General features: G+C 40.7%; 1 protein-coding gene and 1 pseudogene across 2 annotated transcripts in view; both read right to left on the bottom strand.

The window, feature by feature from the left end:
* The window catches only part of LOC124554978 (elongation of very long chain fatty acids protein AAEL008004-like), a 338538-nt gene that overhangs the window by 218471 nt on the left and 93031 nt on the right, over positions 1–27036 (bottom strand). The gene's annotated exons all lie outside the window — the stretch shown is intronic.
* On the bottom strand, positions 17527–17644 carry LOC124557598 (annotated as a pseudogene).

The following is a 27036-nucleotide window of genomic DNA, read 5'->3' as shown; positions in this document are numbered from 1 at the left end:
ATTAATAAATTGTTAACTGTTGCTGATCTGTGTTGCCAATATTGTTATCTCAATGTTCTACTAAATCTATTTGGCCTTGTGACGAATTTGTTTAGTTGCTGCGTGGTAGCAACCCACCTGAATAAAAGAATCTTGTTTCTGTGGTAAGGAGTTGTCTTCCTGCCACATTTACATTGGACCCCAAATACTTGATGAATTCTACTTCATTAGTATTCCTCCATCAAAAATGGATATGGCATCTATTTCTGCAAGGATAGATTTACGTGGAAGTTGCATCTAAAATATATCCGGACAGATACATCTAGATATTTGACGGTTTTAATTGATTCTAGTGGTAGATCACCGACACGCAGTCAAACGATATCGGGTTATTCTGTGTACGCGTTCGCATTTGGAATTTTGTGGTAAGTTTCTATGGGATCAAACTGCTGAGGCCATCGGTCCCTAGGCTTACACACAACTTAATCTAACTTAAACTAACTTACGCTAAGGATAACACACACACTCATGCCCGAAGGAGGACTCGAACCTCCGACGGGGGGAGCGGCACGAGCCGTGACCAGGTGCCTAAGATCACACCGCTAACCCGTGTTGTTGAGAGCCAGCTGTTAATCTATAGGACAGGTGCTTATGATCAAATCTCTCACTATTCCGTAACAATTACTAACGACATCGTGGTTTCCAATGTCAAGAGTATATGACAAATTTTAACGCATGGAATATCCCCAGCTGAGTTATTGGCATATATAGAGTCTAGTGTGCAGTAGCGAGCTCGTAAGACAGTCAGTGCCAACTAAGAACAGAATGACCTCAGCGTGAGTGTGAGCTGTGAAAGCAGCTCAACATCACCTACATCGCAACACCTACACGCATTTCACCAATGCAGACAACCTTGTTTTTACAACCTGTCTTGCCGTGGACGTCGAAACCATGTAGCAGAGGTGTTCCTCAATGCGAAAGCCTTGTTTGTTAGGACCTCCGCATCACGGTACTCCATATAAATAAACGTAGGTCCTCCGCTTGAAGTCAGGGAAACCGATGAGCCAAGTCGTATATAAATTGAATATTCTAAAAACCATTCCTTATTAATTAAGGGTTCAAATGGCTCTGAGCACTATGGGACTTAACTTCTAAGGTCGTCAGTCACTTAGAACTACTTAAACCTAGCTAACCTAAGGACATCACACACATCCATGCCCGAGGCAGGATTCGACCCTGCGACGTAGCGGTCGCGCGGTTCCAGACTGTAGCGCCTAGAACCGCTCGGCCACCTCGGCCGGGTATTAATTAATAACTACTTTTGTATATCTGTTCAGTAATACATATTAATAGCAATAACACGTATCAACACGTGAGCGGCCGTTAGAACTTTTCCGAGACAAAAACAAAGCATTCACGATTGGTTAATTATGTAAATAAAGTGCAGTAACATTAGACAGGTTACTCATGGGCGTATAAGACTAGAAGCTACTCACTGTGTAGGAAATAATGCGACTTGGCTGTAGCTATGTTTTTCTTTACTTATTCTTTTGTTAATTTTTTATTTGATTTTGAATCGGCTGACTGAAAAGCGAATGACAACCAAAACGATGTGTAATTCTATTTGGCTCTAGGTAGCTCACCACACATCCTTCAGAAAGATGTTTGTGATTTTCAGTTCTATTTTCGATACCATAGACATTTATTATAGTTTTTGATATTACTCTATATTAAATGGTTCAACTTGTACACGCGCTACTAGATATACATCAAGCAAGGTGAGTGAAATTCATATAGTAATCTATTTCCGTTCAATGTGTAAATTCTTGTATGCAATGTCAAGCTTCGTGAACCTGGCAGGACCACTAATTCGTAAAAAGACTGCCACCGATGTATATACTAGCATGAAATTTATTTACCTTAAAGCTTAAACATCATTTGCCTTGTTCCCAATACAGGATGACGTCTCAGTCTCTGGGTTTGTTTTCCTCTACCATCCACATCGATAAATATGCGTTACTCGACGAACGAAATTACCGTGTGTTAGTGGCAGCTTGCCATTTCGTATCAACTTTCCACTTCATACATGCTGTGCTATAGCCAACTGGCCCTAATAGAAGCTATGACTCGTTGTACACCTTTTGGAAACATGTTTTAGAGCGATGAAATCGACTCTCTTCACTTCAACGCCACTAATCAACAACACGCCAACTGGATGCTCCTCAGATGCATACTACATATCGACAACAGCGCCAGCTGACCGCTCCCATATCCTATTTGCGCACGATGGAACGCGCATGATCTCCCACGTGGAAAACTACACAGAATTTTAGTTCCACGAAATGGTCACGGATAAAATGGTTTGATTAACTTTGTTATCAGTTCTCAAAGTGGGCAGATAAAATCACAAAGAAGACCAGAATACATCAATAGATCCAATGATGCTCCGCTTAACATGTTGAAAAGAGAGCTGTAAGCATTCTATTTTCTTGAAAATGAAATTGCCTTTGAAATCACTGAAGATGGGCACACTGTCACTGATTGGATAAAACTTCTGCAGAAGGTCATACCTTATCTCGCTTACACACTGAAGCGCCAAAGAAACTGGTATAGGCATGCGTATTCACATACAGAGACATGTTAACAGGCAGAATACGGCGCTGCGGTTGGCAGCGCCTATATAAGACAACAAGCAGCTGGCGCAGTTGTTAGGTCGGTTACTGTGCTACAATGGCAGGTTATCACGGTGTGAGTGAGTCTGAACGAGGTGTCATAGTCGGCGCACGAGCGATGGTGCACAGCATCTCCGAGGTAGCTATGAAGTGGGGATTTTCTCATACGACCATTTCACGAGTGTATCGTGAACATCAGGAATCCGGTAAAACATCAAAACTCCGACATCGCTGCACCCGGAAAAATATCCTGCGAGAACGGGACCAACGACGACTGAAGAGAATCGTTCAACGCGACTGATGTGCAACCCGCCCGCAAATTGCTGCAGATTTCAAACCTGGGCCATCAACAACGGCATCTCGTGGTCGTGCGGTAGCGTTCTCGCTTCCCACGCCCGGGTTCCCGGGTTCGATTCCCGGCGGGGTCAGGGATTTTCTCTGCCTCGTGATGGCTGGGTGTTGTGTGCTGTCCTTAGGTTAGTTAGGTTTAAGTAGTTCTAAGTTCCAGGGGACTGATGACCATAGATGTTAAGTCCCATAGTGCTCAGAGCCATTTGAACCATAGCCATCAACAAGTGTGTCCACAGCTCGTGGACTAGTGACTAGCTTTGCTGCCTCTGGATCACGGGGTCCTGAGTTCGATTTGTAGCTTCTGGGTTAAGGATTTTCTCTGCCCAGGGACTGGGTGTTTGTGTTGTCCTCCTGATCGTCATCATCATCCGTGACTATGGCTAGATTGAACGGTGTAATTTATTGGACTGTGTAAAAATTGGGACTTCTTATGGGCGCTGATGACCACGCAGTTGAGCGCCCCACAAACCAAACATCATGATCAACAACTGTCAGCGTGCGAACCATTCAACGAAATAACATGGATATGGGCTTTCGGAGCCGAACGTCCATTCGTGTACCCTTGATCACTGCACGACTCAAATGGGCCTGGGCCCGTCAACATCGACATTGGACTTTTGATGACTGGAAACATGTTGCCTGGTCGGACGAGTCTTGTTTCAAATTTTAATGAGCAGATGGACGCGTACGGGTATGGAGACAACCTTATGAATGGCTCTGAGCACTATGGGACTTAACATCTCAGGTCATCAGTCCCCTAGAAGTTAGAACTACTGAAACCTAACTAACCTAAGGACATCACACACATCCATGCCCGAGGCTGGATTCAAAACTGGGCCATAGCAGTCGCGCGGATCCGGACTGAAGCGCCTAGAACCGCTCGGCCACTGAAGCCGGCACAAACTTATGAATCCATGGACCATGCATGTGAGTAGGGGACTGTTTAAGCTGGTGGAGGTTCTGTAATGGTGTGGGGTGTGTGCAGTTGGAGAGATATGGGACCCCTGAGACGTCTGGATGCGACTCTGACAGGTGACACATACGTAAGCATCCTGTCTGATCACCTGCATCCATTCATGTCCATTGTGCATTCCGATGGACTTGGGAAATTCCAGCAGGACTATGCGACACCCGACACGTTCAGAATTGCTACAGAGTGGCGCCAGGAAGACCCTTCTGAGCTCAAACACTTCCGCTGGTCACCAAACTCCCCAGCCATGAACACTATTGAGCATATCTGGGATGGCTTGCAACGTGCTGTTCAGTAGAGACCTCCACCCCCTCGTAATCTTACGTATTTATGGGCAGCCCTTTACGATTCATGGTGTCAATTCCCTCCAGCACTATTTCCTACATTCGTCGAGTCCATGCCACGTTGTGTTGCGGCACTTCTGCGTGCTCGCAGTGGCCCTATACGATATTAGACAAGTGTATCAGTTTCTTTGGCTTTTCAGTGTAACTAAAAACAATGATTAGGCCTTCAACAATCGATGTACCACCTCCAGAATCTTATTATAACAAGTGGTACCAACAAAGACGCTTTTTCGGTGTGCTTTTAATTCACCAGTACTCTCAAACTGCGTGCTTTCACGGCACGCGAGGCCCAACGCAAAACTCACTAATTACGGTTCCATCGCTTCAGAACGATGTAGTGGGTACGGCGCCTGCTACTTCATACCAGTACCGCTGAAAGCGAACTTCCGTGACTTAAGTCCAAATTCTGATCCTCATTCATAACGTCTGGCATCCTTGATCCTGGTATTCGCAAATTGCATATCCCGCTTAATGACGTCGAAAGTTCTGCACGACATATGCCAACGTTCATGTGAACACGGCCTGGTGCGACACAAATGGCATCAGAACTCAAAGAAAATCTCTCATAATCGTTATTTAGAATCAAACTATTTTGTGGGATACACACTCTAAAAATTTGCTAGTAGGTGAGAAGCTACAAATCAACGATATCGATATTTACCAAGAATCCTGCCAAGACATTACATGACTTCTTCTTTCTACAGAGTAGGTGACAGCTTCACATTGTAAATCGACATGAAGAGCATCTCACCACAGAATGGAAACATTATCGACGACCACTGTTCATCGTTAATGGACCATATTAAAGGTTGAAAAATAAGATGAGATATAGGAACGATGCTTTGAATATACTGGTAAATCAATTTTGTGCTCGATATTCACCAATACAGTGTCGTACGTTATAATAGTTATTTCCAGTAGGTGTAAATCGTTTACAGTATTACCAGAAGTACTTTTTCATTGAAGACCCAACCTTTCCTTGGACTGCGTTCGAACGTCAGATCGTCTGCAGTGAATATGACAATTGTAGGAAGGTAAACATCCTCTGCAGGCGTAGAAAACGATGTTGCTGCTGTGGTAGACTGCGGGTGTATGGAGCACCGATTTTATAAGCGGGCGCCCTTTACCTACTTCGCGAGCGATACAAGCCATGGCTGTGATTTTCTCTCAGAATATATCAGAAATAATCGTACCAGTAGAGGCAGCGGTAAACCTGCTTCTCTTGGCAACAGTCGCCAAATCCTTTTAGCTTAAAAATCATAAAATATCAAGATCTGGTCCCGTGTTCGAAAACGCTCTGTTGTTGTTGGCTCATGCTCCGGTGACGTCACAGAGTAGGAGTAAGACGAAGCTGTACGTGTGTTACAGTCCATTTAGAGTGTCGACATGTGCAACGACAGACATTCTTTTCCCTGCTCCCTGCAGCGTCAATAAACTTGCTCAAAACTGAGCTACGGCCCAGAGCACAATAAATTATTGTTGGCAAAACTTGGTAGAGATAGTGCATCGGGCAGGCGTTCGACGGTGCAACGGATAGCGCATCCGACTACAGACAAAAAGGTCACATGTTGGAACTCCCATTACCACATCTAAGTGTTTCATCCAAATCTGATCATCTATACATAAATGTCGTCATCTGCATCTCTCCTCCAATGTTTGTAAATAATGCCTTTTTTCAAAATTCATGTCTGTTTTAGATTTGTAAATCTTAGTTTTAAAGTGTTGATTGCGTCACGAAACAAATTCTCCATATTGCGGTATATAATATACCACCGCCATAACTGTATTGTGCCAACTTAAAAATTTCCTCCTGTTATTTATTTCATGTGCTGTGTCATCCAACTCCAATTACTATATTTAAGTGTCTGATCCAAAATGGACAACCTATACATAAATTTCACCACTCCTGTGCTTGCACAATAATGACCTTTTCAAAATTTATGCTCGTTTCAAAGTTTAAATGAAAATCTACATCTTACTTTAATTAAATTTTATGTTCGAAATGTTTGCTATTACAATAACGCTCAATATTGACATTATAGCAAACATGCTCATAAGCTGACGTTAACTGTAGCAAACATGCCCACAAGCAAGGATCGAAATTAACTTGCTGATAAACAAGAGAGGCGCGCGGAGTGACCGAGCGCTTAGAGGCGCCATTCACGGATTGCGCGCCCCCTCCCGACGGAGGTTCGAGTGCTCCCTTGGGCATGGATGTGTGTGTTGTTCATAGCATAAGTTAAAGTTAGTTTAAGTAGGGTGTAAGTCTAGGGACCGATGATGTCAGCAGTTTGGTCCCTTACGAATTCACACACATTTGAACATTTGATAAACAAGAGCCGAAATTAACATGCACTAAGGACTCACCAAAAAGCACTCAAACGATAAGAAAACTAAGAAAATAAGTAAATTATGCAACGAAAGCAAAGAAAAACGAACTCTCAGCACAAAGCAAAACCGAGGAAAAAGAAACGAAAATATAAAAGGAAAATGGCAACAAAATGTAACCGAAATCTGATCATTCGTTCATTTTATTGTTGTTGTATTCATTTCAAGAAATAATGTTTAAGATTGTTGAAAAAATGCTGGAGGGGTCACATATATTTAAAAGTTTTACGCGAAATACGAAAACGGCGTTAGCAAGAACTGATGGTAGCAGTTGTTTCGATTGTTCGACTGTGTGATGTATTGCGTGTAGCTGCAGATTAGTCTTAGTCTGAGAAACGGACAACAGAGGATAAATGCATTTACTTTGGGAACAAACGATTCACTTTTTTGGAAAGCATTGTTACTAATGGTGATATCACCATACGCTCACTCTACAACGAGGTGCAGGAGGTTGGGATCATACGGAGAGATATAAAGCGTGCACAAAATGCAAGTCACGCAAACGTAAGGGCTGTGATGTTCGTGAGTGTAAACTAACGTTAGCGTCTGAGCGTACTTACTTCATCTTTATGTAAGATGATGAAACTGCAAAAGCTTAATGAAACAAGGCTTCTAGCTGGACAGTACGAATATAAAAAATTTGTTTCTAATAAAGTAAAAAAGTGTGGTCACATTAACTAGAAAATATGTTTTTGAACGTAACCTGTGTGAACAATGATTGCAAATGTAAGCGCATGTTAACAGCAAGAAAAACACAATAATCTGGTGCAGTTTTGTAATTGTGATTTGGTTTGTTGTTGAGTCGTTTTACAAGTAAGTTAAAATGTTCTTTATGGTTAGATGCGAAACAGATATTTATGGACATCGTCTTATAAAATTCAACGGTTGACAGCTGTAAAAAATGAGCTACCGTATAATTGAAGTATAGCTGAGTAAAACAACAATTTTCACTAGCAGTTTAATTTCGTTGAATGACACTATCCTTCGTTGTAACAGTGGATTAGCATATCTCGGAGGTAAGTTTGTGTCAACTTCAGAGATCAATACATTTTTAATTCATTTAGTGAACTTTTGCATCGACGTGGCTATTTAACACTACAGTGAAACCACATTTCAATCATCTTCTCATTCTCTGGAACACTCAAAGTAACTTTTCAGGAGTTTTTATAGGTGTATTTGTAACGTATGGTACTACACGCCATTTGTAACCCATTTTCCGAAACGTCAATTCGAAAACAAGACATCACTGTGCGTCACAGGCATCACATTACTCGGGTGGATCGTTTTAGCGGACTTACAAATTATTTGAATTTCATTTTCGTTTTTATAAAAGAATACTTAAATTCAAGAGGAAAGAAAGGATTTTACGGGCATAAAATGAGATAATTAATCATTTAAGACAATTACCAGAAAGCAGTTAAATGCCCTATTATTGAACCAACACAGGAAGTATACATTTTGAATATTACGTCCCTATTCCCTCCAAATGGGTGGCCCACTGCACTGCAACTAGCTGTAAATGCTCGGAAATGTAAAATTGTGCACTTCACAAAACGAAGAAACGTATTCTATAACTATTATATCAACGAGTTATAGTCTATTCGATCAACTCCCATAAATACTTGGGTGTAGCACTTTGTACGGAAACAAAATGAAACGATCAAATAGGTTCAGTCGTGGGTAAACCAGATAGCAGTCTTCGGTTTATTGGCAGAGTACTAGGGAAGTTCAAAGAGTCTACAAATGAAATTGGTTACAGGTTACTCGTGTGACTCGTAGCAGCATATTGCTCAAGTGTGTGGCACACGTACTAGATAGGGTAGTGTCACCGACCATCGATATCAGAGCTCGAACTGTTGACTACTGCGAAAGTGTTGCATGTCCTCACAGCATCGCAGGGGACCAATCAGAAAGACAAAATAGTCACACCCTCGAGTGTAGTGAAGCGTCACCATCGCGCCGCCACTTGGTAAGCGACCGCATGGGACAAGAGCGGGTGTTCTGTTTTGACAACCGTCACGAGAGAAGACCCTCTTGCACCTCTAGTGGACAGTTGTAACATTGTGCTGTCGCGCTCTTACCGATCTCAGTTCTACAGCGTGTTACGTGTGGTGTAAACGGACATGTGTTTATAGTAACTGAAGCAGACATTCAGAGTTAATTTTTCTACGGACTTGTAGCTTAGCGTTTTGGACTGCGTCTTGTATTTGGATCTCAAGATATTGAATTGCATACATAATTTCAGCGTGGAGAGAGAGAAAGATAAGTGTACTTTTTGTTTCAAATTAAGTGTTCTGTGTCTGGACTAAATATTTTGTTGACTGTTCTCTTTGGTCAAGTGCATGTTCGAAAGCAGGACACGAAAGACAGACTACCAGGGAATAATGAACGCACACAGAGAAGGACAGCACTAATGGTCACAGGTTTGTTAGAACCGTGGGAGAGAGTCACAAGGATGCTGAAAGAACTGAATTGGCAGACTCTTGAAGATAGACGTTAGGTATCCCGAGAAACACTACTTAAAAAGTTTCAAGAACCGTCTTTAAATTATGACTCTAGAATATACTACAACCTACTACATATCGCTCCCGTAGTGACCACGAGAACAAGATTAAATTAATTACAAGCGTTACTCGCGATCCATACATGAATGGAACTGGAAAAAGCCCCGATAACTGGTACAATGGGATGTACTCCCTACCATGCACTAAACAGTGGCTGGCATAGTGTGAATGTAGAAGTAGATACATACTTGTGCAGAGGTATGAACTGCAAAAATCACTAAATCGAACGATAAACTCCAATTTACTGGCAGGAAACCGAGAAACTAATATCTGTCGGAATAAAAAAGATTCCTTACAAAAATTTGTACGGACCATGCTGGAGTATAGATAAAGTGTATGTGATCTGTATCACATCGGCTTAACAGAGGATATTAACCGCACACAAACGAGGTGGTCGCAAATCGTCGCATGCCTGTTTGACTGGCCGGGGAGTGTAATAGAAACACTGAAAAACTTGAACTGTCACTGGAGCAGAGATGCTGCACATCTCAGTCGAAACTGATTAGGAAATTCCAAGAACTGGCTTTCACGGTGGAAACTACGAAATTGTTCTGTCCAGCCAAGAAACGACCCTTAGAGATTATGACGGTAAAATGAAACTAATGAAAGCTCGCACAAGAACGCACAAAACAATCATTCTCACATTCCATTTGTGAATGGTCGGGTGATACCTTAATACACTGACTATGTGATCACAAGTATCCGGACACCTGTTAGTGGTCATTAATAAGGGGCGCATCCTCCTTTCACCTATGTGATGGCTTGCACTGTGCGGCGAACACTTTCAGTGAAGTGTCTGAATATCTGTGGAGGAATGGCAGCCCATTCTTCCTCAAGAGCCTAAACCAGAGAAGATAATGATGATGGACGCTGGGGTCTGGAGCGAAGTCGGCTTTCTTATCCCAAAAGTGTTCCACTGCGTTCATATCGAGACTGTGCAGGTCACTCCATTTCAGGAATATTATTGCCCACAAACCATTACCTCACAGATGCTACTTTCTGATAGGGTGCATCCACCTGCTTATGTAAACGGTCATCGTCTCCGAGTTTTTCCTCTACTGTATGCAGTACACAATGCTGCAAAATGTCTTCATATCCTTCCACATGAAGCGTTTTATTAATCGCAATAAGGGGACCACTCTTTAACCACGAAAAACACATCCATATCGTAACACAACTTCCTCTGTACTTCACTGTTTGCACTATCCATTATGACAGGTGGGCATTCCTGCCATCGGATTGGATCATGTTACAGCGTGATTGATCACTCCAAATCACTCGTTTCCGCTCATCCACTGTCCTTTGGCGTTGCTCATTACAATACATGAAGCATCGCTTAGCATCGACTACAGAAATGTGTGACTTTGGGGGAGCTGCTCAACCACTTCTGACATCCTTACGCAGATATCGTGCTATCTGCACTGCTGGAAGCACTTTGGAACTAACTCACGAGTGATACTTTTGGTGATTTCATGCGATTTTTTACAGCCACCGTACGCTATGCTCTGTGGTTCCTACCCGATGTTACGTGAGGTCTGACTGATCTTAGTTTAGCTGTGATCATTCCATCGTGGCTTAGGCAGTTTTGGAACAGTTATAAATTTCTATAATGGCTGGGTTACTATGACTAATCCAATTTCGAAGTGACTGAGCTATCCTGACCGACCTATTCGTTTGTTATTGGTTCTCTGTAGACAAGTCAGTACTCCTCGCCTCCTTTTATGCTGGCGGCCCCGCCTCTCGTGACATTAGAAGTCGTTTCCGCATTACATAAGTCTGTCCGGATACTTTTGATCAGATAGTGCACATAATAGAATAAAATGTAGTCGCTGCTCGACTTATACGGTCGCAGTTTCGAATCCTGCTTCGGGCATGGACGTGTGTGATGTCCTTACGCTAGTTAGGTTTAAGTAGTTCTAAGTTCTAGGGGACTGGTGACCTCAGCTGTTAAGTCCCATAGTGCTCAGAGTCATTTGAAGCATTTAGTCGCTGCTCATACTTTATGGAGATCCGTGTAAGTTAAATGTAGAACTTGTAACTTGTAACACAAATAGGGTAAGATGCTTGGTGTGAAGAGCAAATACTCTTAAATATTCTTACAGTTAGTCTAAGATAAATTTAATTGATTAATTCCTGATTTTAAATTGAAACTTTCGTGGAATATTATCCCGTGAGTCCTGTAACTAGATCTGAAGTGCTTATTGTTTATTGGTGAAAGTTACATCCATCTCACATCACAGCTTTATTTATCCAAAACTATGTCTCGTCATCTGTTATAGAATACCGGAACTTTATAATTTCATCTGAAAATATTAAATTAAATCCTTGTTTTCCGAATTAAATATACTCCATCTATTTATTTCAGAGAGGTACGGTGCCACTTCAAGCGTCATAACCATCGATGCAACGCATTTTCGCCATATAAAGAGAAGGAAGGGATATTAGAGTGGAACATCTCGTCAACGTGAGATCATTGCACACTGGCCACTTACTCAAGTGGACAGAGATTACTAGGAACATATGATCTGACATTTTTCGAGAAACCAACAGCAATCGACTGATGTGTGAAAATCAAAAAGTAAGACCTATCGAGGATTTCCATAGGATTGGGAAATGTCGTTCTGTCTTTTAAAATTATTTCTCGATGGATGATCGACAACAGTCTATGGTTTCAATCGTCTCGTAGGCTAAAAGATGACGGGTATAGTGATAAGCAGTTATGAGATTGAAAAAAAAGTAAACTCACTAAATGATGACATATCCATTCGGTGTTACGGGATATCTATCAGTTACTTCATTGAATATGTAATATAACAAGTTCCTTTTCTAGCAGGCATTTTCGAAGACCGCTGCAGCAACGGAGTGTTCCACGTATCTATAAGTGGGCTTAAAACTATCCTGTTCCAGTAGCCGCAGAAAAATTCTGCGAAACTACAGACTCATAAAGCTGTAAAATCAAGTCAGACGTTTTGTATTCGAATGTTACGGCATTTTTGGAAGCCAAACAACTGATCGCTACGACCCAATGTGGAGTCCGGAAGCTGCGATTATATGAAACTTAGCTTTTCCTGCTGTTTGACGAGATTCACAAGTCCGTAAATAGCACTGACCAGGTTAATGTTATTAGTACGCTTAACAAAACCTAATGAGCTATAAATATACGTGCATTACTCTAAGGAAAGCCGTTAAACTTCCAAGATGACACAGTCAGGGATTAAGGGATATTGATAACAGAAGAACCACATCGGAGCTGGAAAACTTTAACAAGGATCAACGTATGCTGATCTGAACTTAGAGACTCCTGAATATAAATACAGTGTTTTAACGGCTACGAGGGAATATTCAGTGGCACTTTTAACAATTGGAACTTGATACGAAATATTTAACTTTAAGAAAATAGAATATGTTATACTTTTATCCAGGAACACAAGACTAAACGATCTAGAAAAGCATTTCTGAAAGGTGGTAGTGTACTTCATGATCCACCGTTCGTTGAAATGAAGTCGTAGGAGACAGGCAGAATCAGAGCTGAAGAAGAAGCTTTCCTTCTTACCCCCCCCCCCCCCCCACTTGTTTAAGCAACTGTGTTGCCATTCGTCCACAATAGGTCGTAATTGCATACCTAAAAGAAACGAAAGTAATGAACCTCGACGAGGAACTGAGATTTCTGTGTCGCTCTACTTGTCGTCCAGATCAACTTTCACTGCTGTACGATGACGCAAAATACGGAACTGAATGTGTAAGAGGGACCCAGTTGTTTGTCGTATTATTTCATTGACCGAAGTCTAGTGCGCAATGTTGCCTCGAACTGTAATCCATACTTTGCGACTTTACGGTCTTGCTGCAACCCTTATGCCAACGATTAATTTGAAGATGTCAGTAATGTATTTGGCTGCTATAGTACCTGTCTGCCAAAGCAATGTTTGAGGAAAATTCAGCAGGGTAGGGCAGTGCCATTACGTCTTCCCAACAGAAGAGTCCATTTGTTCTCAACATACAAAGTTCAAGAGAAATTCAGATATGCATTGATACCAGCACAGGGTTATCAAGGCAAACAGTGTGAATGTGCAAGCTTTGTCAGATAATAGTTGCGCCCCTTCTTGAGAAATCGCAGCAGAACCCTTTGCATTCCTACATTCTACATGGCATCAGGGGACACGGATAATTTCAGCGTTAAATCAGTTACATACCTTACTGTAATATTCTAAGCAAAATAGTCAGAAGCTCAAAATACATGTACCTCCATAAAAAAATAAGCTCCTCCACCAACAAGATAAAAAAATGTTTGAAACATAGCAAAAAATGAGACAGGAAAAACGGATCAATAAAATGAAGAAATTTCTTTGAAGGTAGAAAATGAACTAATCAAAAATAGCCCCAAAATGCTTGAAATTTTAGTAACTTTTTTCTGTCAGTGGTAGATAATTTAGATATGAACGTGTCCTTATGCCCGCAGTTCCTAAGCAAAGCATTCCAAAAAAATCTGATAAAATTCAACTTAATGCTACATCTCCAAAAGAACTTTTCAGGGTTATCAGTTCTCTTAACAGTAAATCTTCAAGGGGTTATGATGAAATCAATAGTCACATAATGAAATGATGTTCAGGTGAACCTAGTAATATATTGAATTACTTATGTGATGAATCTTTTAACAGAGGTACTTTCTTAGAGACGCTTAAATATGCTGTTTGTCAAGTCACTTTACAAGAAAGGAGACAAAATATTGGTAAAGAATTACCGTTAGGATTTCAGAAAGAACTGTCCTCTGAACAGGCTACATTTAGCTTGACAGGTAATATACGAGAATCAATAAATCAAAAATTACTACCGATGTTAGTACTTTGTCACTTGGTTAAGGCTTTTAATTGTGTATAATGCAAAAGTTGAAACATTTTGGAACAGTAGACACAGTAGGTTCGTGGTTTTTTATCTTATCTGAATAACAGAAAGCAATGTATATTGGTTTCATGTCAATCACATACCAATAGACACTCACAATTTGAAGAAATCAGACATTTGTACGATAGGGTTCAATTTTGGGTCCTGTGCTATTCCTCGTACATACAAACGATCTTCCTCATGCAGTTTCAGAAGATGGCAACTTTATAATTTTTACGTGTGTTACAAGTATAGGAACAAAAAATAATACCAATTTCCTTACTAAGGAGGCAATTAACTAAAAATTAGAAAACATCAACAAATGGTTCAAGGCAAATGGACTGTCATTTAACTTTGACAAGGTCACTACATATTGTTAAGTACTTCCTATTTAACTCCACAAGCTATAAAAATAGGTTTCCGTAACAACGAAATACAAGAAGTACAAAGTGTTAAGTTTGAGACTGCAGATGGATCACAACCGTAATTGCCTAGACTTAATGAAGCGCCTTAATTCAGCTATGTTTGTAGTACGTGTAGTTAAAGCTATAGGTGATTTCAGATGAAGAATCTAGTTTATATTGCACATTTCCATTAAATAATGAATTATGAAATCATTTTCTGAGGAAACTCGACGTACAGAGACAGTATATTCGGAATACAGACGCGTGTTATAAGAATTATATCTAATGTTAATTCTATAAAATCCTGAGGGGACATCTTCAAAAAACTGGGTATTCTAAACACTACCTCTCAATAAACATACATATCGTTAGCTTCCGTTGCTATAAACAATGCTTCTCTTTCCTCTAAAAATAATTAAAAGCATGAATATAACTGTAGGACCGTACAAACCTATCCAGCTACCTTCTGGAGCACATTAAATGTCATACAGATAAAATGTTGGAATTTAAGACTGAATTAAAATACTTTGTATTGGGTAACTCCTACTTCATTGAAGAGTCTGTTCACAGTAACTTTTAAATTTAACGTTTCAGATTAATTTCTAAAGATAATTAACACTATAATACAGCAAAGTAGCTTCACTGTATTGCACTCAAATTAAATGTACGTCCCTGGCTTCTTTTCACATCCGAGAGACCAGTCTCTGTGGAATCCATGGAATAAAACTAATGTAATGTAACCACACCATCAATACTGAAAGCCATATGTTTTACACTGAATCCTTTTGTGAGACGTTTCTTTGCTTGGCTATGTTCCACTGTAGATTTTATATTAATGATTTTTTTTAGCTTAAGCACATTGTACATTTTTTTGTAATGTATTTCGCGTTTACTGGCCAAGCATCATAAGTTATTATACTGCAAGCATTACGAATATACAATTTTTTTGCTTTCTGTTGCAACGATCTTGTAACAGGCTTGTTTAAGAATTAAAAATTTTTGCTATTTACGTACTGCGTTTATTGTTCCTTTTCGAATGTTATGATGGCTGATTTTTTTTTTTCGTTTTTAGCACAGGCTGGAGCTTAACGTAGTCACCGGTCATTTCTTCTCGGCTCTTAGATGCACACTGTCTCTTGAACTGCATTCGATTTATTTTCAGATTTTACTTATTTTATGTTACACATAATCTATGAAGATGCACTGTTGATGTTCGTGTTATGCATTCAGAATTTCGTTGTTATGCCTGTAGTTGTTTTCACTGTCTTGTGGGTAGTGCCAACGTTGAATATGTACTGTTTTTCTTATAAATTTCTGAGTGTGTCAGTCAATGTATGAGTGTGACTGTTTTTATGTCTTGTTTTCTGAAAATATTTTATATTCAGTGTCTGTATGTGTAGCTGTGTTAGAGTCTTTACCATCTTCTCTTCCATTTTTCTAGTTTTTACTCTGTGTACCCTTGTCGTCCTGTCTTATAAATTTGTTTGTGATACTTTCCCCGTAATCATGATGGTTCTGTTTATCTTATTTTGTGGTTTTTCATTTTGTTGCTAAATTTTATTTCTTCCTTTTATTTGTGTCCACTACTTGCGGCTGTTTTTTTTATATAGAATTAAGTTATTTCTGGTAGTTGTCTGTATTTAGGGTACTGTGTTTATCCCATGTAGCAGATAACTGAAACACACAGTCAAAATCTTTTGGATACCCCTACATAACATTTAAATTAGGTATGGGAATTACCTTAAATCATAATATAATTTCCCAGCACATAACTCGTACCAAGCTTTCATACATACGACAGATTCATCCCATCTGTGCCGTATACCGTTCTTCACGCTCCAGAAAAGTTCCTACTTTGGGATTTAAAAAAAATGAAATACGAAGTTCCGCATCAACACAATAACATCAGTATTAAGTACACGATATGGCTACATCAGTTGAGGAAGCTGCAGTTTGAGCAAGACAGAGATGTTCTCGGGAGACATCACGAATCGCTACGCGACGAGGGAGATGAACTTGACGGAAGTTTCTGGTCTTTTGCGAGAACTAAGAATTAACTAAAGCGCAAATGTCCGTCCAAGTTGCCGAGCGCTTTGCGTTGTACATGTTATTCGACGTCAAGGAAACGAAATTATAACAGTTCCAGTTACTCTGTCAATAATTAAGGAGTTTAATTTTGTCTAAGTTTATATTTGTCAACAACGAGTAGGTTGGCGTCTCGTTAATGTGACACACAAAAATATCTAAACATGATGAAAACCATTACAAGCTATCAAATTTGGTAGCAGATCGCGATATGAACTTTCTTCATGAGTTTTAACCGAGTTTAAACTTTGTTTAGGATACATCGGCCAACACCCGGAAAACAATAGTGAGTAATTTTTTGAAAGCGTACACGAAATGAAAACTCAGGTAAATGCAGATCTTCCGTCAGATAATGAATTAACCGACCAAATGAAGAAAAAGGAAAACACTATTTCAACAATTGCGGCAGTTTATAAATATTACTGGGTCACCGTAATTCAGGTTGCATATCGAGGATGAGGCCTACAAATAAAATTTCAGACTACGTGAAGCTATCAGAATGACGGAAACAAATTTCTTTGCGGGAAACAAAAACAAAAATGACAGAAAAGTTCTCCCACGGGTCCGAGTTGTAGAAGCCATTACACTCAAGATTTATAGTACGTAATTGCTGTTTCTCCTTAAACTGTCTAGTATTGAGACGGTAAAGGCTTAATTCTTCCTGCTATATACCAAGAGGTAACATAATCACTTCCCTAAAAACTAAACTAAATTCCGCCCGAACAGGCCATGAAGGCACAATGGTACCGACCGTCCGCCGTGTCATCCTCAGTCACAGGCGTCACTGGATGCGGATATGGAGGGGCATGTCGTCAGCACACCGCTCTCCCGGCCATATGTCAGTGTACGAGACCGGAGCCGCTACTTCTCAAGCAGCTCCTCACTATGCCTCACAAACAGCGCTCGGCAGACCGGATGGTCACCCATCCAAGTGCTAGCCCAGCCCGACAGCGCTTAACGTCGGTGATCTGACGGGAACTGGTGTTACCACTGCGGCAAGGCCGTTAGCTCAGTTACTTACCTACTATTACTAAATAACTAATATTATGTTTCACCAACAGTGAAGTCTCCCAATTACTATTTTTCTGTTATTATAATAGAGCGTTAGTGCAAAGAGTGGCTCTTGTAGGGATGTAGTGAGTTCAAGTGAAATGATATCTCAAATTATTGGGATGGTGGTCGCTTCATTGGACATGTTGTCTACGAAGACAATTTTAGTCAGATAACTGTTCTGTGGACGTTAGTCGTTTGTAATTTTCTGACGAACTGAGCGCTTGATGACAAAAAGGCAGGTCACTTTCAGTGAAAAAAAAAAAAAACATTGGAACAACCAATGACATCAAGGTATTATGCAACGGAGCTCTAGGCTGGAATTATCAAGGGCAGGAAAAGCATAGAAAATCTGAATCCGGATAAACGAACACTGATACGACGTTTTCCTGAAAGCCAGTCTTCCACCTTAATCACTATCTTACTTCCCTTGTTGACACTTTTCGAACTACTCACCCGAAGATTGTTAGGTAGTACGCTTTCGAAACATCATCACAACAAGTGAGTAACGTCCTACTACATGACCGAAATTTCGGGGATAACACTGACGGTTTGCAAAACATATCATGTTTATAAAATTTATCCGCAGAGACAAGATGAAATTTTTAGTGCGGTGAATCATTTTTACACGTTTAGCCAGTGTCTATACCATGCTTTTCAGGCGTCAATCTCGACACCATTCTATATACACTATGTAATCAAAAGTATTCGAACACCCCAAAAAACATACGTTTTTCATGTTATGTGCATTGTATTGCCACCTTCTGCCAGGTACTCCATATCAGCGACCTCAGTAGTCACCAGACATCGTGAGAGAGCACAATGGGGCGCGCCGCGGAACTCACGGACTTCGAACGTGGTCAGTTGATTGGGTGTCACTTGTGTCATACGTCCGTACGTGAGATTTCCACACTCCTTAACATCCCTAGGTACACTCTTTCCGATGTGATAGTGAAGTGGAAATGTAAAGGGATACGTACAGCACAAAAGCGTACAGGCTGACCTTGTCTGTTGACTGACAAGAGACCGTCGACAGTTGAAGAGGGTCGAAATGTGTAATAGGCAGACATCTATCCAGACCATCACTCAGGGATTCCAAACTGCATCAGGATCCACTGCATGTACTGTGACAGTTAGGCAGGAGGTGAGAAAACTTGGATTTCACGATCGAGCGGCTGCTCATAAGCCACACATCACGCCGGTAAATGCCAGACGACGCCTCGCTTGGTGTAAGGAGCGTATACATTGGTGGACGATTGACCATTGGAAAAACGTTGTGTGGAGTGACGAATCAAGGTACACAATGTGGCGATCCGATGGCAGGGTGTGGGTACAGCGAGTGCCCGGTGAGCCGGCCAGTGTGGCCGAGCGGTTCTAGGCGCTACAGTCTGGATCCACGAGACCGCTACGGTCGCAGGTACGAATCCTGCCTCGGGCATGGATGTGTGTGATGTCCTTAGGTTAGTTAAGTTTAAGTAGTTCTAAGTTCTAGGGGACTGATGACCTCAGAAGTTAAGTCCCATAGTGCTCAGAGCCATTTGAACCATTTTTTTGACTTTCGTGCTCTCTTATCTGACTGTCCGTGAAACTGAATCGGTATATCCCCGCAATGAGTGGGCTGCTGACCTCAAAAAGATGAAAGATATTAGTTTTATCCAGTTGGATACGAGCGCAAGAATTTCCAGTGGGACGCATTACTAATGTACAGTGGAAAGAAAGCATTGCCGTTCCTGCTGTAGACTCTTTCTACACCACTCAGAAAGGCAGTCTTCCTAACGAAGCCTTATAAGAGAAGGAATTACGGTTCGCAAAGGAACTAGCTGCACGCGAGAGAATATTTTCTACAAGCAGTATGGCATATCGATCAAATCCTACTTACTTAGACAACGGAGTAGAAGTTGGCGAAAATCTAACGTAAATTAAGAATGACTGTCTTCTACCATTACAGACTATTCATTTCATTGTACATTGTCTGCTTCCATAGCTGAGTGGTCAGTGCGGCTGATCGCAGTGCGGGGAACTGGGTTCGATTCCCGGTACTGCGTATGACTTTTCCTTGTTGGCAGGGTTGGAACCGGATGCATCAGCCTCGAGATGCCAGGTGAGGAGTTACCTGTCGGGGCAGTAGCGGCAGCAGCTCAGGTCTGCTAACCCGACAACGGCGGGGAGAGCGGTGTGCAGACCCCAAACCTCTCCAAACCACGTCTCCATGACGCCATTGGCTGAGGGTTACACAGTTGTCGGTCGAGTCAGACTGGCCTATCTACAGCGAGAACGGCAATGCTTTCTTTCCACTGTACATTAGTAATGCGTCTCACTGGAAATTCTTACGCTCGTATCCAACTGGATAAAACTAATATCTTTCATCTTGTTGAGCTCAGCAGCCCATTCATTGCGGGGATATACCGATTCAGTTTCACGGACGGTCAGATAAGAGAGCACGAAAGTCAAAAAAATGGTTCAAATGGCTCTGAGCACTATGGGACTTAATATCTGAGGTCATCAGTCCCCTAGAACTTAGAACTACTTAAACCTACCTAACCTAAGGACATCACACACACTCATGCCCGAGACAGGATTCGAACCTGCGACCGTAGCAGTCACGTGGTTCCGGAATGAAGCGCCTAGAACCGCACGGCCACCGCGGCCGACCACGAAAGGCATTAATAGAAAGACAACAGTGTCGTCATGGTACAATGTCTGCCGAAAGCGTGTAGTATGTGCATTGCACGCAGTGTATACGGGAATTATTGATGACGTATCAAAAATGGTTCAAATGGCTCTGAGCACTATGGGACTTAACTTCTGAAGTCATTAGTCCCCTAGAACTTAGAACTACTTACACCTAGCTAACCTAAGGTCATCACACACATCCATGTCCGAGGCAGGATTCGAACCTCCGACCGTAGCGGTCGCGTTGTTCCGGCCTGTAGCGCCTAGAACCGCTCGGCCACTCTGGCCGGCGACGACGTATCAATAAACGGTGTAAAACTAGTTTTGGTATTATCAGATAATTTGTGAACATTGTACACGGCCTTTTAACCCGTTGCAGTGTGCCCTGTAACCATTTACGATACCTTATGCGCGAATTATTTAACTTTTAATTACAATTTATCTGCAGCTCAAGCTTACATATTTACTATTTTGTGAAATTGATCTGTGGCCGAATACACATTAGACTCATCCGTGTGATGGGAGGCGTTGTGGTACTACAATCTTACACATTTGAGTTCCACCAGAAGATGAATTTTACAGCGAAAGATGAATTCCATCCGTGTGATGGGAGGCGTTGTGGTACTACAATCTTACACATTTGAGTTCCACCAGAAGATGAATTTTACAGCGAAAGATGAATTCCATCGGCTGTTCAGAATACCAGTCGACCATTTCTTCCTGTTTACCTCTCACATGCCATTCCGTTAGCTCACCAACTTCAATTATTTGAAAATTAAATTGTCGACTTGCTGGGTTGAATTATTCATTCTTTAGCCAATCGCAGAACTATAATATCCTTGTGATTATATAGTACGTCTGAGACAGGATAAGCGGATGCGATAGAATGTTATTCGTAAAGCTTCGGACGCTGATTCCTTTGATTCCACGGGGAATAGTTTCTATGATCTGTAAATAAGTTAAAGATTCACATTTCATTTTAGTGCAGTACTACTGAATGACTTATAAAATATTACAATTTTATACTATAATATGAATTATACTTATACAAAACTCATTAGTTTTAAGAATAATTGTGGGAAATAAGTGTTTCCATGTGTTTTTCGGATTTCTCTATTATTGTTCAGCGTTGAAGCATTTAGGAAGACCGTTTCTGATTCTAGTTTTACAAACATGCTTTGCACAACTTTTCAGAAAAATAGAATTATTGGTGTCAACATATGATCCAATATTAATCAGTACGACGTGGATAGCTCACGTGTATGTAAATTAAATTTCGTGATATCTTAAGCATTTTTCTCGCGATGACTTGGTACAAACATTGTGTCTATGTCAATATCCGCTCAACAGCGAGTCATCTTCTTGTGTTAACGAGTCTTAATTCTTATTAATTTTGAAGGGAAAACGAACTGTCGACTCGTTCTGAGTCGTAAATCACTTCTGGATGCATGTCACTGTAGAATATGTGGCGTATCTACGTACGAGGACGTGCTGAAACTGATGCCTCTGAGTCCTCTATATGAAACTCCTCAAAGCTTTTTAAATAAAACAAACATCATTAACATTCTACATCTTTATTTTTCATGTCTACATATCTATTTGTCAACATAGTCTCTCTGGCGACGAACACTTTTCTCCTACCGAGACACCCGTTTGTTAATATCGGCACTGTGACGAGCCACAAGCTTAACTCTGCTGACACCGCGTTAACACCATCCAAGTGAAGTCGTCGAAGGCGTTTAATAAGCTTTCGAAACAGATGAAAACCGGGTGGGGCCAAGTCGGGACTGTATGGACGGTGATCGATGACAGTGAATCCAGAGCGTCGGATTGTTACAGATGTCGCTGCACTCGTGTGTGGTCTCGGATTGTCATGATGAAGGAGAGGATGCTCCATGTGTGGACGAACTCTTCGATTTCGAAACTCGATTACAGCCCTCTGTTTCTCACGCAACGACATAGTTACGTTACACACCGCCAGGTTACACGCTACAATTCGAAGCCCTCTATATGCAGAGGGCTGCAAATATGTAAAAATGAAGAATGAAGACGTAAAATGGTAATAAATAGAGACCGGATTACATGCATCATAAAAATCTTAAAATATGCATGCAATTATGCATGAAAATTGCTTAAAAATGTATGAAGAGTATCGAAATATGCAAGATCAGATAACAGAAAAACATGGTAGTTGCTGCGTGCATTATATCTCAAAGTGAAACCTGTGCATGTCATTTACGAGGAAGAGCACCGGCCACGTGAAAAATCGGTACATTTAGAACGCTAATATCATTTTCTAAACAATTTCTAGCAGAGGTTAGGAAGGAGGCCTTTCTGGGATTATTTTCTAAAAATTTGCAAAATGGGGACGCATACTGTATTTCAAGAATTGTTCCTTCTTTACTATTGTTGTCGTTAAGAAGCAGATGCGATGCGTGTGAGTCGCACCGAAACAATCGATTTGTAAGGACCAACTTCGAGATATATCGCAAGCGGAGAGGCACGCTGAAAAACTCCGTAATATTTTATTTAAAAAGCAACATACAGTCATGAATTTCTTAACAGCATTAACTTTCAATTAATACTACTGGACCAAAGCATCATTTACGATTTATTTTACATTTTTCTTCTATTGTAAACATAAACGACCAAGTACTGTTCCAAATGTTCGGTATTAAGATTCTGTCTTCGATCCCTCAAAACATTTTTATAAACAGTAAAGGACCGTTGTACTTCAACTGAGGTAACTGAGCAGTATTTTAATTTGGGTGCTATGTTGGCATTTATTGTTTCTGGTAAAATTCCACCCATCCCATTAATAAAACTATCAATTTGGCACAAGGTTCCAAAGCCTGGGTTATTGTTTGAAATGTTTTCAAACTTTTCTTTAAAGCGTGGGTTATTGTTTAAAATGTTTTCAAACTTTTCTTTATCTTTTCTTGGGAATACCTCCGGCAATGAGGAGTTCACTAGAATAATTTTATTTATTAACTGAATAGATTCATTCAACCCCAAATCTTGAGTTTCAAGCTTTTTGATATGGGAAAAATGAGTGCTAATCACAGCAATGTCTTTTGTAATACCAGAATAATTAAAAGTTCCCTTGCACTGGAAAACTGCCAAAGGCTCTGTACTATCGAAGTCGTTTACTACCCTTCTAATGGCCTCGAAATGTTCATTGTAAAACAACACAGCCTCGACCTACGAAACCCAACGAATTACCACTGGTTCGAGAGGTAAAGGCACATTTAGTAGTATTTCTTTGTAGGTCTTGATACGAGTAGGAGAATTAGAATCACTTTCTTTGTGGATGAGATCAGTTTATTTACATTTACAAACGCGGAACGTACTTCTTCAGCAAGGCGATGTACTTCATGAGCAAAGCACGTCATATGAATCAAATTGGGATAAAATACTCGGAGGAGATTTCCTGCTTTAATCATATAAGGAGCAGCATCTGAAATAAACACAAACACCCTTTCATCTGCAGAAGATTCTGGAAATATTTTTCTAATACCCTCATTCACAAATCTGGATATCGTAGAATGATTTACTTTTTCAAGTTCTTTGCAGGCTGCTAAATAGGAAGAACGTGGCGCTTCTTTTAAAGCACCAACAATTAAATTTGCAATGTAACGGCCACAAGCGTCTGTAGTTTCTTCAACTGAAATACAGATAATGCTGTCCTTGAGTTCATTTCGTATTTCTTCCAGGACGTTTATGTAAATTGCCGGTATGTAATTTTTATGCAAATTTGATTCACCTGGTATATTTCGGTTTAAGCAATATTTGCGCAGGAAGCCTTTGAGGATAGGGTTTGTAAGATTTTGTACAGGAATATTACTTGCAATGAATACTTCACATAGATCCATGTTAAACCGCCTGTTTTGGTTACCTTTGGACAAATCCCAAGTACTACAACTTGCTGTTGTCAGAAGTTATTGTCGTGGTCCTTTCTTCTGCATCCCTGCGATATGAAGACTTGTCTTGACATGCTGGTCTATTTGAAACTTTTTTTTAGCACGAAACGTTTTTCTCGCAAACTCGGCAATGTAAAACAATTCCATCATATGTAAATGTTCCAGGATGGTAAGCTATTCACGAAACGACGTTTATTTTTTCGGGCGGCATGGTGCACAACACGTTAAACACTACAAATCATAAACACGTTCAACTGTGTACAAGTAAACAGAAAGCTAAACTGAAACAATGGACGTGGGACTAAAACTCTGCGTAGTTTAATTTAATTGTTGCCGACGCGTACTGTATGACAGCTTAGGGGATTAACCGGGGCACGGACGCAGGAGTATTGACTCTGTCTACCTATTTAAGTTCCTCTTTTGTAATGATTTCACCAGGCAGTGGCCTTTCGGTTATCGAATGCACGCAGTTCTAGGTTGCGGTCAATTTGTGACATCAAAACTAGATGGAGCCAGAGATCGCCCGTCTGAAGTTTTAAAATATTGTAAACATAGAACGAAAATACGCATCGTCACTAGTTTTTAGTTAAAATGTGCAATAACAGGTGAAGAGAAGCCAAATATGCAAATGCATATGCAACATGCAAATGCATATAATCCGGTCTCTAGTACTAACATTTCTTTTATTCAAAAAGCTTTAAGCGTTTTGATATAAAAAATTCGGAGGCCTACTTTTCAGGAAGCCCTCGTAATTAATACCTCCTGCATACGAACGTAGGGTATTATTGGAAATCGAGGATAAGTCGGAAGGCCGGCGGACACGGGAGTGGGCTGATTTGTGTGGCAGCCGAACAGAGTCAAGGCGCTCCTCTTGCACCAAGGAAAGCCGTCAGGTCTGGTGACCCTGAGTGATTCTGCACTGCCCTCACGCCACACTTTACCGCTACTGCAGTGTGGGCTACTCAAGGGTGGCCTACACCTGAATCAGTGGTAACAACAGGAAACGTCACTTTTATAACCTTTGTTTTAAAGAAGAGTTCCAGAAAATGTTTTTGTTGAGGTAGAGAAACTTACAAGAACGAACTAGACGGGTACTGCACCGCCAATTTATGGAATAGGAATAAGAAAACATGTAGTTTAAATAGAGGCCTGATAGTGTGCATAGGCTGCAGTCATGTAGTTACACAGTTATGGACTCTCACGTAAGACCGAGCGAGGTGACGCAGTGGGTAGCACATGGGCTCGTATTCGGGACGACGACAGTTCAAAACAGTGTGCGGCCATCCTGATTTAGGTTAACCGTGATTTCCCTTAATCGCTTCAGGCAAATGTCGGGATGTTTCCTTTGAAAGGGAACAGCCGACTTCCTTCCCCATCCTTCCCTAATCCGATGGGACCGATGACCTCGCTGTTCGGTCCTCTCCCCCAACTCAACCAATCAACCAACTCTCACGTGGGCAAATGCGAAGTCATACTGGCTGCTTTCATCCCACGCACATTTCTCGGACATAAGTTTAAGAGACAGTATTAAAGGCCCCTGGAGAGTCCAAGTCCATAATGAAGTTTCCACTCAACAGGTAATTTGCAACTGAAACGAACGTTCCTCATAAATAAACTTTATGCACCAGGGAGGAACTTGATCCCAGACTGTTATCTTCCACGGGCAATATTATACTTTCTTGTCTATCCTGGAATCCTTGCGGACCGATTTAATTCGTAGGCTCTTTTCAAACCTCTGCTTATTAAAATGTTACGAATATACCTAAGGCACTTCTTCCGATTCTAGCATGGTGTGTTTTGTAAGCCTACGGAAAAGTTTCTCCTAGCTGAGTTGCAGAGATGCGTGTTACGTTTTGATTTTCACATTCGGAAAGATAAAACAGTAACACATACATTTACTTCCCAAGATTAATGATAAACCTTCCGGAATACCATCCGTAGCCACTCTAAAGCTGATGGCGAATACTGATACAGCTTGCAAACAATTTAAGACGAAATCAAACAGTAATCAGTTCTCATCATGCCGAGAAAAATGACACAAATAGCTTGGCTCTGTTACCTACCCAATTGGGAAGTTTAACCATAACCGGAACTTCAGCCAATACCCCTCACGATTATAACTCATTAGAAACGGTGTTCCCATACAATAAATGCAAATAAAGCTGAAGAATATGAGGGATTTTATGTTTAACGTGGAAACGTTGACAGTACAAATCACACTTTCTCCTGGATAATCTTAAAATTTATAGCGCTGATAGCGCATTAATAACTTCTGCTTGATAATGGATACCACAGTTATAAATTTGTTGATTGAAGACGATGTTTTTTCACTTAGGTGGTAAATAGGTCCCAGACTGTTCAGAAACCATTTCTACTGTAATTTGCAAATGATTACGAAAAACCGCACATTCGCTACCATTTTTGTCTGTATGGTATCTTGGCTGTGTGTGAAGATTCGGAAGTGGATTTTTAAGCTGAAATTAGTTGTGAAACTAAGAACAGTTCTTAATAAACATAACAGTCTAAGTGCAAAAATGTCAGCTTCATTTAAGAAGTATTCACTGGTTTACCTTATACGTGATAAATAAAAAACAAATAAATAATAATATTAGATGGGACAATTCGTGTGCGACAGGGTTCCATTTTCCGGTCCGCTTATTTTGTATTCTGATTCTCCCATTGTGTATCGATGGTGCAGAAATAATTGTCTTTGCGGACCTACAGGTATCACAATAAGGTTTGCTAGTAATGAAGTTAA

The sequence above is a fragment of the Schistocerca americana genome, chromosome X (assembly GCF_021461395.2).
Source record: "Schistocerca americana isolate TAMUIC-IGC-003095 chromosome X, iqSchAmer2.1, whole genome shotgun sequence".
Lineage (NCBI taxonomy): Eukaryota > Metazoa > Arthropoda > Insecta > Orthoptera > Acrididae > Schistocerca > Schistocerca americana.
This window is presented reverse-complemented; position numbering and strand designations above follow the sequence as displayed.